We start from the raw sequence: 13637 nt of genomic DNA on the forward strand, positions 1-13637 counted from the left end.
ATTCATGCTATTTTAGCTAAACAGTCTACTCCTTGAGTACAGGGTTTGTTTGTTTGTTTATTTTTCTCTTTTGTCTTTGTATTCCCAACATCTAGCACAATGTCTGACATATAGTAGTAGGTACTTAATAAATATTTGTTCTGTGATTGATTTAAAAGTCATCTGGCCTCATCTATTTATTTTACAGATAAGAAAACTAAAATCTAGATGAATTAAATGGTTTGCCTCTGGTCACCAAGGCAGTGGCAGTCAGGATTCAAACTCAAGCCCTCTGATGCCAAGTTCAGCATTCTTTCCAATATGTCACACTGCTTCTGTTTCCAGCCTCAGAGGAACGGATCCTAACTCTGCCCAAACAGCCTGCAAAGGTCTTTCCAGTGCTTCTGGCAAGGAAGGGCACTTTATGCTGACAACTTAAGTTCTTTTCCCTGGGAAACAGGGCAGTAAGGTGATCCTGCACATTAAAGCCAAGCCAATATCTTATGTTTTGGTTTTATGTAGATGGATAGCACTGTTTGGAAGAGGGCAGAAAACCTCACCATTAATCTTCCAACAACAGACTTGAACATGGTGGCAGACATTCGAGACAGGGCCATGATTCCAGAGGAACTGAACCCCAAGCAAACCACTCCTTATGTTCCAAATATGCCGATCCTACCAGCAAGGCTGCTTTAAAAAAAACAATCATGGATCCAGGAAAAGGAAAAAACTGCCTATTAAAGCCATAAATTCATGGGAGATTTAAGGGGCGCAGAGACATCTTTAATAAAAGAGTCAAGAGAGGTGTTGGCTCCATGTGTTTCATTTTCCATCACCCCATGCCATATTATAGACATGGGGCTGTAATGTGGTCTCCTCACGCTTGCTCCTAAAGGCTCGGCAGCAAAGGAGGTGAAATCAGAATTGGCACAGTGAGCTATCCAGGCTGCCAGCCCTATAAATTCATTCTCTCCTTTCAGCAGTTTTCCAAGGTAGTGAAAAGAGTTCTGCATGTGTCTGTGGTTCATATTGACAGAGAAATTTAGGTTAGTCAAATGTATAACACTATATAGAAGCTGACAAAGGCATAGTAAACAAACACTCAATTGAAAGGTTATTTTTTTCTCATAAAGAAAAGTAATTCCTTTTCCCCAAATGATCTTTATTCCCATACTGTGGTACATAAAAGCTCAGAGCTCATATTGGTCTGATCAGCCACAGTAGGACACAATTGTACATAGTGATGGCACTTGGTCTTCTTTGAAAAGAAAAGATAATACCTACACACTTGTGTGTGTGTGTGTGTGTGTGTGTGTGTCTGTATATATGTATGCATGTATGTGGGAGTATAGAATGTATATATAAATACACATTCATATTAGTATTTGTATTTACAAATGCACATTATAAGATTATAGATTTAGAATCAAAACAGACCTTAGTAGTCAGAGTTCAAACTCCTCATTTTACACAAGAGGAAACTATGCTGAGTAAAGTTAAATGATTTGCCCAGGATCACACAAGCTAGTAAATGTCTAAGGTGGCACGTGAACTTGGGTCTTCCTGAATTCAAGCCCAGGGTTTTATCTGCTGTGCTACTTCACTGCTTCAATATGTCTCATGTGTATATTTATGGCATAATATGATATAATATAAAGTAACATGCTATACTCTATACTAAATACATACTCTATCCTATACTAAAATATAACATGTGTATTAAGCCATAGGTTTTAGAGTAGGTAATAACCTTAAATATTATGTAGTTCACAAGTCTCTAGACTTTACCTGGACAGTTAGAAGAAGAAAGGTAACATAGTGTAATGGAAAAACACTGCATTTGGTATCATAAGACTTGGATTGGCTCTACTATTTATTACTTAGGTGAGGCATATTGCTTCTTTGGGCTTCAATATCCTTAGAAAATTTTACAGAAAAGAAAACTGAGGCTTAGAGGGGTAAATGCCTTACCTGAAGTGACATAGGGCAATATAAGTATCAGAGGTTGGATTTGAATTCAAGTCCTTGGACTCCAAATTCAGTTTTCTTTCTGCAATACTGCTATCTCTCTCTCTCTCTCTCTCTCTCTCTCTCTCTCTCTCTCTCTCTCTCTCTCTCTCTCTCTCTCTCTCTCTCACACACACACACACACACACACACACACACACCAGAGAGAACTCTAACTCTTTTTAGACAATGGTTTTAAAGTGTCCTGGAACAAGCCTGCTTCTGTTCCAAAAGGACTTCTACATGGATGAAAGGAAATTCAAGTTCATCAGAGCAGATTAGCCAGAAATTGCTTCTTCAGCAATTTACTCCCCTCCCCAAATCCCATCCTGGGGAAGGGAAATTCCAGGAAAGAATATGTCAATGGAAAAGTCAGGGCAGTGGAAAAAGGGAAGCTGTGATTACCACAGCCACTTCATTTTTTCAAATGTTTAAAATGAGAGAAGACATAAGAGTAGACCGTTATTTCAATTGGATGCCATTATATTTCCTGCAGGACACTAGACTTGTGCTGAGAAACCTTAGTTTATCGTTTGTTTGGTCTTGTTACTCCTTGAAACATTCAACAGCTTAAAAGCAGATTTGGCTCCTGGCCCAGAAACTTACTGGCTCCACCTCACCCAAACTGTACTCCCTCTACGGCCCATGTCTTAATTTACCCTTCCATTCTTCCCTATCCTCATAAAAGAGCAAACCAAATAGGTGACTCCATGCTCCTTTCTATATCAGTAGAAGAGAGTCATCTTTTGCCTTGATGTCCAGCTCTCTGACTTTGGCTTCCAAGGGGCCATCTTCAGCCTTTAGCTAAAGTCATTCAGAAATATGCCAGTCTGGGTGTTCTTACATTAAATAATAAACTAGTCAATCAATATTTCTTTTTTTTTTTACCTTCTGTCTTAGAATCAATATCAATTATCAAGTCAAAGCAGAAGAGAAATAAGGGCTAGGCTAGGGATTTAAATGACTTATCCAGGGTCACATTTACTAAGAAGTGCCTATAGTCAAATATGAACCCAACACCTCCCCTTTCCAGGCCTGGTTCTCCATCCACTGAAATAGCTGCCCTAATCCATATTTCTTAAGCACCTACTATGTGCTAGTCACTGTACTAGATACTAGAGATCCAAATACAATGAATTCCTATAAGCCAAGAGCTTACATTTTAATGAGAAGTTTCCATTCAAAAGTTAAAGAAAACTTAGAGATCATTATTTCAAATGCTTTTTGCTTCTACATTTAGTGAAACTGAGGCTCAGAGGAGAGAAGTATCTCACCCAAGGTCACACAAGTACCAAGCTTAGAAATCATTTTCATATTCCAAATGTAGTCTTCTTTCCACTATATCATACCTCCTTTATATCTCCCAACTACCTAGGGGAAGCAAACATTCTTAAATCAACCACAACTTTGTTTGGCAAGATGGGAAAGGAAAATCTCACATTATACTGTTGGATAATTGGAGAAACCTATGGAGAAGCCTTTGGGAAGGCCAAGATCAGTTCCTTCTGTGTTTTTGGAAGGTCAGCTTGAGAAAGTCATTACTCTTAACTTTATTCATATGAGCTTAGTACTTTCCACATAATAATCTCCTCCAGCCCTACTGTTTTCTAGCTATGTGATATCTCTGCCTAGCTATATCATCAAAATCTGAAACTCAACCTCTTCTTTTAAATTTTCCACTTTTGTCAGTGGCACCACCAAGCTAGATTATTAACTCAGAGTCCAATATTCAAGAATTTATTGTTTTAATTCTTCCTTTATCTTTCATATACCTCTAATTACCAAGACTTCTTATTAATTTGATCATAAATTCCTCCATTAGACTCTAAGCTCCTCCACTAGATTGTTCGCTCCTTGAGGGCAGAGATTGTCTTTTGCTGTTTTTTGAAATATTCAGCACTTAGCACAGTGCCTGGCACATAATAGGTGCTTAATAAATGTTTATTGATTGAATCCTCCTCCAGAGCTTCGGTTTTATTTGCCCCCCCTTCTTTCCCATTTCCAGCACCCCAAGAACAGGTCCTCATCACCACTCACCTAGACTTTTTCAGTAAGTTCCTAATAGGTCCTCTCTCAGCCTTTGGAATCCATCCTTAATAGACTATATTAGCTTAACTAGTCTTCCTTATTTATAAAGCTAATCATGTCACATTCCCTACAGCCTATTGAGAAAAGTCCAAATTCTGTTAACTGCCAATCAAGTCCTCCACAATCATGTACCTCCTAACCTTGATAGTTTTATCTCACACTACTCTAAATTCTAGCCAAACCTACTCCATTCTACAAATGCCCTCTATTTTCCTCTGTTCCTCCATAACTTGGTTTGTTGTGTTTAGTAAAATGCTTGGGATAACAACCCACTCCTATCTCTACCTTCCCCACACTTCCCTCCTGTGGAGTCTATATGTTGAAGTCAAATTGACAGGATACCTACTCCATGACCCATGCCACCGCCATATTGGTAATGAGCTTTCACTCCTCAAACCTTACAAAAACTCACTTTGCTTTTTCCCCTTCCTGACTTACATATGATTTTGTATTATATTTTTTTGGTGAAGCAAATTGTGATTTCCAGAAGGTCAAGAACTGCTTAGCATAGGCTTCTCGACATAGTAGACTCTTAGTAAATGGTTACTGAGTTGGATTAAATGTGTTGAATCCTGGACTGGTCCTAAAAGTCCATGACCTTATTATCCAATGAGGACCCAATAAGCAAGCCAAATCAGAGTCAATTCTCCCTATCTGGTTCTGCCATTTAATGCATAGTTTGGGCTTTCTGTCCCAGGCTTCACGGGGGCTGGTCTTGACTTCACTAGTGGGAGTGCCATGCACTTCCTCAACCCAAGAGTCCTGTGCATCAGAGAGAAGACAGAGAGCTCTATGTGCCTTGGAGAGATACTTCCACTCTGGGTATTTTTGTATTCTTACTACATGGATATAAATATGAATGTGGATGTAGATGTAGGTGCAGATACAGACAGGGATAGCTGGTGGATATAGAGAAAGAGAGACAGATATATCAGCAGATATACAGACAGAAAGACAGACAGACAGACATAGATACAGATGTATACACATACACGGGCAGGGTGGTACTACATTTGAAAGACAAGCAGTATAATGTATTAAGATTAACAACAGAATATCATGATAAAAGTGCAGTAGTAAAAGAACTGCTCATATATATTTAAACATACAAGTATGTGTATATACACACATATTGTAATCTATGCAGTCTATGCAGATACATTTATCCTATACATATACGTACATCACATGTACAGCGCACACACTTAGACATCACACATGCACACATATGTGTATACATGTAAATGTATATGGTTCCATTTCTCCATATACACAGGTTATATACTATATATGCTTAAATATCCTACATGTGTATGTTGTGCAGTATTGTAGTATGTATACATACCACAATGCACATGTAATATATACATATACATATGTGTATATGCATGTGTGTAATACACATGTGTATGATTCCATTTCCCTATAAATATTAGGCCATGGCACTGTCTATACACTAAAGCAATAGGGCCTGTGGAAATCAACTGGTTTCTACTTTAACCAGAGTTGAAAGAGTTACTCAGGGGCAGAAGTGGCCCTTGAAAAAACTAAAATAGAAAAAAAGTTCCAATTTGGTGCCCTCCAAGCTCCTCTCTTCTATATCCCTCTGGTGCCAGCTCCCTCCTGGATGCCTTTCCTCTAGAATATACTCCCAGTTGAGGTTAAAAAATCTGTTAAATACACCAGTGACAATGGCTTCAGGTATTAATTACCCTGTCCAGAGATTTCTGAAGCCTTCAGAATTCAAAAGAATGATTCTATAATGATGGAATTATTTGGGGAGAAATTTAGTGGAATCTGTCTCAGCACTTCTCAAATTTTTCTACATAAAGGACAAAAGAATATGAATCGAAATGAGGATAAGTTTTCTAATTCTGTTACCCAACAGCTGATTTTCTATTAAAATAGGCAACTGCATGAGAAAGAACTTTGGTCTACTGGTAACTGTGGCCCTGAATAGTCACCAATCATATTTGCCAGTGGGGATAGGGAATGGGAAAACAATCACCTAACTTGGGGTGTTTCTTCCCCTCCCTTTCCTATGTGCCAGGCTATTATATTTTGTCCAGGTTACCACCTCAGTGTTTCCAATAAGACAACCCCCAAAGACCCTATGTCTAAACTTTTGATGGGATCAAGACTTTCCCTCCATCAGACCCTATTAGCATCCTTCTGACCCTATAGGGACTAAAGGGCTGATCCTGAGACTAGTGGTAGGCCAGAGAGAGGCACTCTCCTAAGTCCAGTGGTTATCAAAGACAAAACAGATGCCATGGGGCCACATACTGTTTTAGAAAACAACAAAGGAGGAAAATCTATTTTGTATTTTGTTAGACATTTCCCAATTATATTCGAATCTGGTTCTACCACCATCAGTATTTTGTGGGTAGCAAGTTTCATATTCCTGCCCCACATCACATACCTCAAACCCACAATGGCTAGGGAGTTTATTACCATCAGAATTTGATAAAATTCTGAACTGAGTGTATACTATATACAAAAAGAATTGCATTAAATTAAATACATACATACTTTTCAGAATAGAAGTATCAAGCATGTGACTTGTAACACTTCTGAGTGCTGACTGAACAGGATTAAAATATAATAGGGAAATATTTACCAAAATAAATAAAAATACAATAAAACATGGATAATATTAACATGTGATTTTTCTAAGTCAATATGTGATCATAGAGATCCTTATGTATATAGTTAAGTGTCACTCACATATGTTTTATTTTATATATGGGTATTTGTGGCTTTGATCATTTTAAATAAAATTGAATTTAAAGAAAAAATAGAGGGCTGCTAGGTGGCTCAGTGGATAGAGAGCTAGGCCTAGAGACAGGAGATCTTGAGTTCAAATCTGGCCTGCCTGGGCAAGTCATTTAATCCTGCCTGCCTAGCCTTTACCACTCTTCTGTCTTGGAACAGATACTTAGTATGGATTCTAAGACAGAAAATAAGGGGTTTTTAAAATGAAAATTACATAATATATGTATACACATTCTTCTTTTAATTCAATTTTATTTTACTTTCAGCTCCAAATTCTCTCCTTCCCTCTAGTCCTTTCCTTACTCAAGGAAGATATATCTAGTGGGAGGGACATATAAATAATTGCTTGTAATACAATTATTGACAATATTTGTATGTAATACAAAATTTATACGGTATAAACAGAAGGATCTTTCTGCAGGAAAACTGAGATGATTCACTCTTTGCCTAGCATTTAGGATCTTCTATCAACTGAAAATAATAAAATTTATAAAGCACATTATTTCATTTGATTTAGTGCTTCCTTGTTGTCCTAGGCTATCCCCATTTTAATCCCCTTCACAAACTACAAACTCTGGCCAAATAGGACAACTCCATTCTGTAAAAAGATTTTATGTACCTTTCTCCTTCTATGCTCTGTTAATGCTATTTCTTATGCCTAGAAAACAGACAAGGCAATGCAAAGACCAACAGTGGAATATAATGGTATAAGCACTGGTTGTAGAAACAGAGGGCCCAGGTTTGAACCCCAATTCTGCTCCTGCAATCTGTGCAGTCTTGAATGAGCCCTGCACCTCCATCTCTTATTAGCTTCAAAAATTAGAGAGCCGGGGGATGGGGGGGACAGTTGGGTAGCTCAGTGGATTGAGAGTCAGGCCTAGAGACAGGAGGTCCTAGGTTCAAATCTGGCCTCAGACACTTCCCAGCTGTGTGACCCTGGGCAAGTCACTTGACCCCCATTGCCTAGCCCTTACCACTCTTCTGCCTTGAAGCCAATACACAGTATTGACTCCAAGATGGAAGGTAAAAAAAAACAAAATTAGAAAGCCAGACTAGATGACTTTGAAGGTCTTTCACAGCTCTAAATCTTATGAATCAACTCTTTCCCCTTCTTTATCTGCTCAGTTGCTACCTGTCTTTGAAATCTCAATTCAAATACCATCTTTTTCCTTGAGGAACTCTGATCCCTCTTGGTTGGTAATGATCTTCCCTCTCAGACCTCACCAACCTCACTTTTGACTGTATCTCCCCCATGAAATTGCCCATATTAACATAAATTATATATTAGAGGTAACTAAATAGCATTGTGGATACTTTACTTGGAATCAGGAAGATCTGAAATAGTTACTGTGTTACCCTGGGCAAGTCCTTTAACTTTTCTTAGGCTCAGTTTCCTCATCTGTAAAATGGATATAAAATTAGCATCTACTTCAAAAGGTTATTATGAAGAGTGATGAAATAATGTTTAAAGTACTTTGTAAATTTAAAATGGAATATATGTGTTAGTTATTATTACTATTATCACTATTCTTATCCTATAACTCTACTGGGTCATAGGCATTTTGAGAGTAGAAGTTGGATCTCTCCTCACAACCAGCAAAAGCAGCTCCAAGTACCTACACGTAGGTGATAACTGTATGTTGACAAAATGAATGAATGAATGACGTAGCAGCCAGCCAGAGGAGGCCAGTGTTACTGATGCACAAAATGAGGTCAGCATTATAGCTACCTATAGGATAGGATTTAGAGTGGTGAAAACACTCCAAACTCCAAAATACTTTCTCCATTGGCTGGTCCAAGTGCTCAAATTTTTATCATTGAAGAATCACTCATTTTGATCAGGAAAGGTTAGGTTTCCCTTATTCATTTTTATTTTTTAACTTTCATAATTCTCCTGTTAAAATGGGAATACTTCTGAGATGGTTAACCTATTAAGACTTATTTTATGAATTAACACCTTAATGAGGATTATTTTATTAAATCTCCTTCAAATGAAACACTGATTATAAAGCAAAGCCAAATGGGAAACGGACATGAACTAGATCCTTGGGGCAGCCGGGGAACAAGATCCCAATACTGAGGAGAAGGACGCCAACAGAAGATATTGTTTCATCAAAGACTGCCTTGTTCACTCCTATCCATCCTCCATTCTGCCACTAAAGTGATTTTCCTAAAGCTTGATCATGTCACCCTCACTGCATCCCCATCACACATACACCACTGAGTAAATTCCAACTGCTCCCTAACACCTGCAGGAGCAAATGCAAAATGCTCTGTCTGGCATTCCAAGTCCTTCGTAAGCAAATCCCTTCTTTCAGTCTCCTCATACCTTACTCCCCCCCCCACAGGTAGCCTCCTGCCTAGTCCATGATCAAGACACTCCATCTCTTGGTTCAAGGCATTTCTCTGATACCTCCCCCATTTTTGGAATGCCTTCTTTCCTCCACTCCAATTACTGATCCCCTTAGCTTCCTTTAAATCCCAATTAAAATCTCACCTTCTATGGGCAACCGGGTAGCTCAGTGGATTGAGAGCCAGGCCTAAAGATGGGAGGTCCTGGGTTCAAATATGGCCTCAGATACTTCCTAGCTGTGTGACCCTGGGCAAGTCACTTAACCCCCTTATCGCTCTTCTACCTTGGAACCAATACACAGTATTGATTCTAAGATGGAAGATAGGGTTTATAAAATAAAATAAAATCTTACCTTCTATAGGAAGTTTTCCTCAACTCCTTTTAATTCCAGGGCATTTTCTCAGTAATTATTTCCTATTTATTTTATATGTAATTTGTTTTGTATCTATTTTTTGTATGTTATCTCCTCCATTAGATCATAAGCTTCATGAGGGCAGGGACTATCTTTTGCCTCTTTTGTTTCACCAGTGCACAACGCCTAGAATATGGCTGTTTATTGATTTACCAATAAATATTCAATCAATTGACAACTGAAGTTCCTCTTAAAAACTCAAAACCTTAAGACACAAAGTCTGGTATCAATGAAACTATTGGCTCAGGCTGCCTGAGATATTCAGGTCCATGGGGGAAAGTGTTTCTCTTTATCCAGGAAAAGTCCCCCACCCCTTAATGGCTTTTTCCTGATATGCAAAAAGTGCTTCTGTGAGGCTTATATATTCTAATATTTGGTAATCCCCATTAGAAGACAATCATGTTGCACAACACTCAGCCAGTACGTGACAAGCCAAAAAGTTGGCCTGCTATCAAATGTGGCCAAAGTCCCTCAACCCTCATAGAAAGTTCCACATAGTCCAGGAACTAATTAAATTTTAATGAGGAGAAGCCATCCTTCTACGAGAAGCATATAGTGGCTAAAGAAATATTTTAAGATTTCACTAAGTTTTCCCTTTTAAAATCTTTCCTTGAAGCCCCAGTTTGGAAAATGCAGATGTAGGAAGAACCTCAGAGGTCATCCAACCCAGTGCCCTATCTGAACAAGAATCCCCTCTAGAATCACAGGCTCATAGATTTAGAGCTGAAAGCAAACTTGGGGGCTATTGAATCCAACTTTCTCATTTTACACATGAGAAAACTAAGGCCTAGAAATTTAAGTGAGTTGGCCAAAATCACACAGCTAGTATATAAGACAGGATTTGAACCCAAGGCTTTCTGATTCCAAGCCCATTACAGTATCTACCATGTAACACTGCATCCCTGAGAAGTCAACATTCAGCCTTGTATGAGAGAAATTCTCTTAAATGTCAAAAGTAAAATCCAGTCTTGTTTAACAAGAAGGAAGCCCAAGGAATTAGGAAAGATCTACGAAACCAATTCCCTCAGCCTCAGCACATTTTTATTTATTTTTTTTTTTTGCTGAAAAGATCATACAAGGCCGTTAATGGTTTCATCACATTCCACCTCTCTTCATTAAGGAGACGGTTCCAGTTTTCCAATGCTGAATTCTAACAGCCAGGAAACTTCATCACTAGAGAAAACACCTCAAACATACCAGTAAGAATTTGTGGTTTATAAAAATTGTTCTTTCCAGGTTCCACTGTAGCAATGAGCTGCTGCTCTGTTCTTAGTGTTCTGGAGTCTGCACCTGAAAATAACAGTTTACTGGGAATACCTCACTTTAAACAGACTCCTGGTCTTTTTCTTCCAGCCACCAGAGACAAAACGAAAGAAAAAAAGTTTTCACAATCTGTCTTTTATTTCTGCTTCTAATTCTAAAGTGAAATTCACAAGAAACTGCTTTGGTGGGAGATGAGAGAAGGAAGATGGGCAATAAGATGAATGGATTATTGCTTTCTGAAGCCTTAATTGAATACAAATTAACTGTCTGGTCATTCTAATTTTTCAGTTACATATCCTCAAAAATAGCACTCCCAGAAACACAAAAGGAAAACTTACGACTTATCACTTATCACTTGTTTATATGGATATCTAATTTGAGCTTTTGGTTCTATGGTAAAAATGAATGATATGGAAATGGGTATCAAGTGATAACATTTGTACAACCCAGTGGAATTGCTTATCGGCTCTGGGAGGGGAGAAGGAAGAGGTGAGGGAAAGAAAATGAATCAAGTAAACATGGAAAAAATATTTTTAATAAAATTAAAATTAAAAAAAATAGCACTCTCCAACCATTAGAAAATCAGCAAGGTAATCAAGCTCTTCAAGTATGATTTCATATTAATAGATTACTTGATTTTCTCGAGCTTTCTCACCTGCCTTAAGATATGACTTTTCACAATCATCTCCAACATGGGTGCTATGAATAAGCAGTGACATTGGTCTGGCAAATGTGGCTCCATCACATTGATCTAGTCTAAATCTGTACTAGTTCTGCATTCCAAGACTTGGGCTGGGGTTCTGTAACCTACCCAATCTTCTTTTTGACAAGGGCATGTCCATACTGGCTAACATCTTCACTACGGCAGTGGGGCCAATACTTTCAGAAGCGTGTGCAATGGGTGTGCCCCAGCAACGTGCACGAGAGAGCGAAGCCTGCAGGATCTGAGAATACCTGCCCTACCCCCATGGCAGATGAGCTACAAGCAGGGGCCAAACCACTGACATTCCTCTGATTCAACCAACTCACCCATCATCCCCCTATGGCACGCCCACATCCCAAACAAACCACCACCACCTCACACTTCTACAACTATTTCCACCTAAAGAGGTTTCCACATTTGTTTCAAACAGGTTTCAAGTCTGCCCACATTTGGGTTGTAAGGCTAGAAACTACGGAAACCTGCCTGGAACACTGCTCGGTGAGCTATTTTAAGGGCAAGGAAAACAAAAAGAGATTGCTTTAGCTGAAGATGAGAATACCTGAAATGGAGTTCTACTTGTATGTCTAATGTCCTCCGGCTGATTCAGCGACATTCCCCACAAGGGGATGGATATTGTTACCAATTAAATAGAAACAGAATGTGCACACATATTATTCCTCCTGCACAGTGGGCAGCTAAGTGTAGCCTTTGCAGATCAGATCACCAGTATCCATTCACAAAGACGCAACAAAGCCTCCACAAGCCCAGTTCCAGCCGAATGCAATATGACTCACTGCTGAGGATGCTTGGATTGCTGGTAACCCCATCTCAGACACTAGATCATCCAAGAGCAGTGGTTAAATGATTAGCAGTCTGCCTGTCCTGGCAGCTGTTCCATCCAGTGCTTATTAAGAGAGGGCTTCCAGTGTGATCTCAGTCTGGCGCTACAGGATGTCAGAAGAAAAAACAGTTCACATCCTTTCGCGACAAAGATAACACTAGAGCAGTTCAGCTTGGTGGCACTTTTGCCTTTTGTCCTTAAAATATATGGGTTGGGAAGGGGATAAAGTCTGCGATCCACCGCCGGTATTTTTTTTACAATGATAGCAATCTCTTCTGATAACTGGTGATCTTTCAGATTTCTATACACCAGAGTTCTTTCAATTCCAGAATATGCCTGACTTCTTAAAAAAATAAGCAGATCCACTGTTGACTCTATGTGGGATTCCAGACATTCTTTCCAAAATGATACTTACCCTTCTGAAAGGAAATTAGCAGACCCACATTCACAATGGAAAGGTCATTCATTTTGTAGCATTAATGATATATTATTGATAATAATAGAATTAATTAATCAATTTAGATGGAAGTTCTCTGGAGAGACATCATGACATAGTGGTTAGAGAATGTCCGGTCTTGGAGCCAAGACACTTGGATGCAAGTGCTATCTCTAGGTAACATACACTTTCTATGTGTCCAGGGACAAGTCCCCAAGCAACTTGCTGAGACTCTAAATAACAGATAAGTTGCTAAACTGTATCAATAGAAAGGGTCTCCACACAGAAAGACCTCTTCACCACTGAAATCCTCCCTACACATATCAAACACATATCAAACACACACAAACACACACTTGTATGCATGCATATGCACACACATGTTCTGGAAAATACAAATCGGTTAGCGGGTCAAGAGGCCATAGAAGTCTTTTGTTTGTTTGTTTAAACTCTTGCCTTCTGTCTTAGAATTCATACTAAGTATTGCTACTAAGGCAGAAGAATGGTGAGGGTTAGTCAATTGGGGTTATGACTTGCCCATAGTCACATAGCTAGGAAGTGTCTAAAGTCAAATTTGAATCCAGGTCCTGCCAACTCTAGGCCTGGCACCGTGCTACCTTGCTGCACCACCAAAGAAGTCTTGTAAGAGTTCTATGAAATCCCAGGGATGTGAAGCATGGTTATTTTTAAAAATTGTTTTCCTATAGACTAGATGAATAATATTTCTTGTACGTGTAATACTGTTTTCAAATATGCCATTATTGTTCTGATTAATAAAAA

The 13637-nt window shown here is 38.8% G+C and overlaps 1 protein-coding gene across 1 annotated transcript in view; it reads right to left on the reverse strand.

The window, feature by feature from the left end:
* The window catches only part of COL5A1 (collagen type V alpha 1 chain), a 229289-nt gene that overhangs the window by 201630 nt on the left and 14022 nt on the right, over positions 1 to 13637 (reverse strand). The window lies entirely within an intron of this gene.

Source organism: Gracilinanus agilis, chromosome 2 (assembly GCF_016433145.1).
Source record: "Gracilinanus agilis isolate LMUSP501 chromosome 2, AgileGrace, whole genome shotgun sequence".
Classification (NCBI taxonomy): domain Eukaryota; kingdom Metazoa; phylum Chordata; class Mammalia; order Didelphimorphia; family Didelphidae; genus Gracilinanus; species Gracilinanus agilis.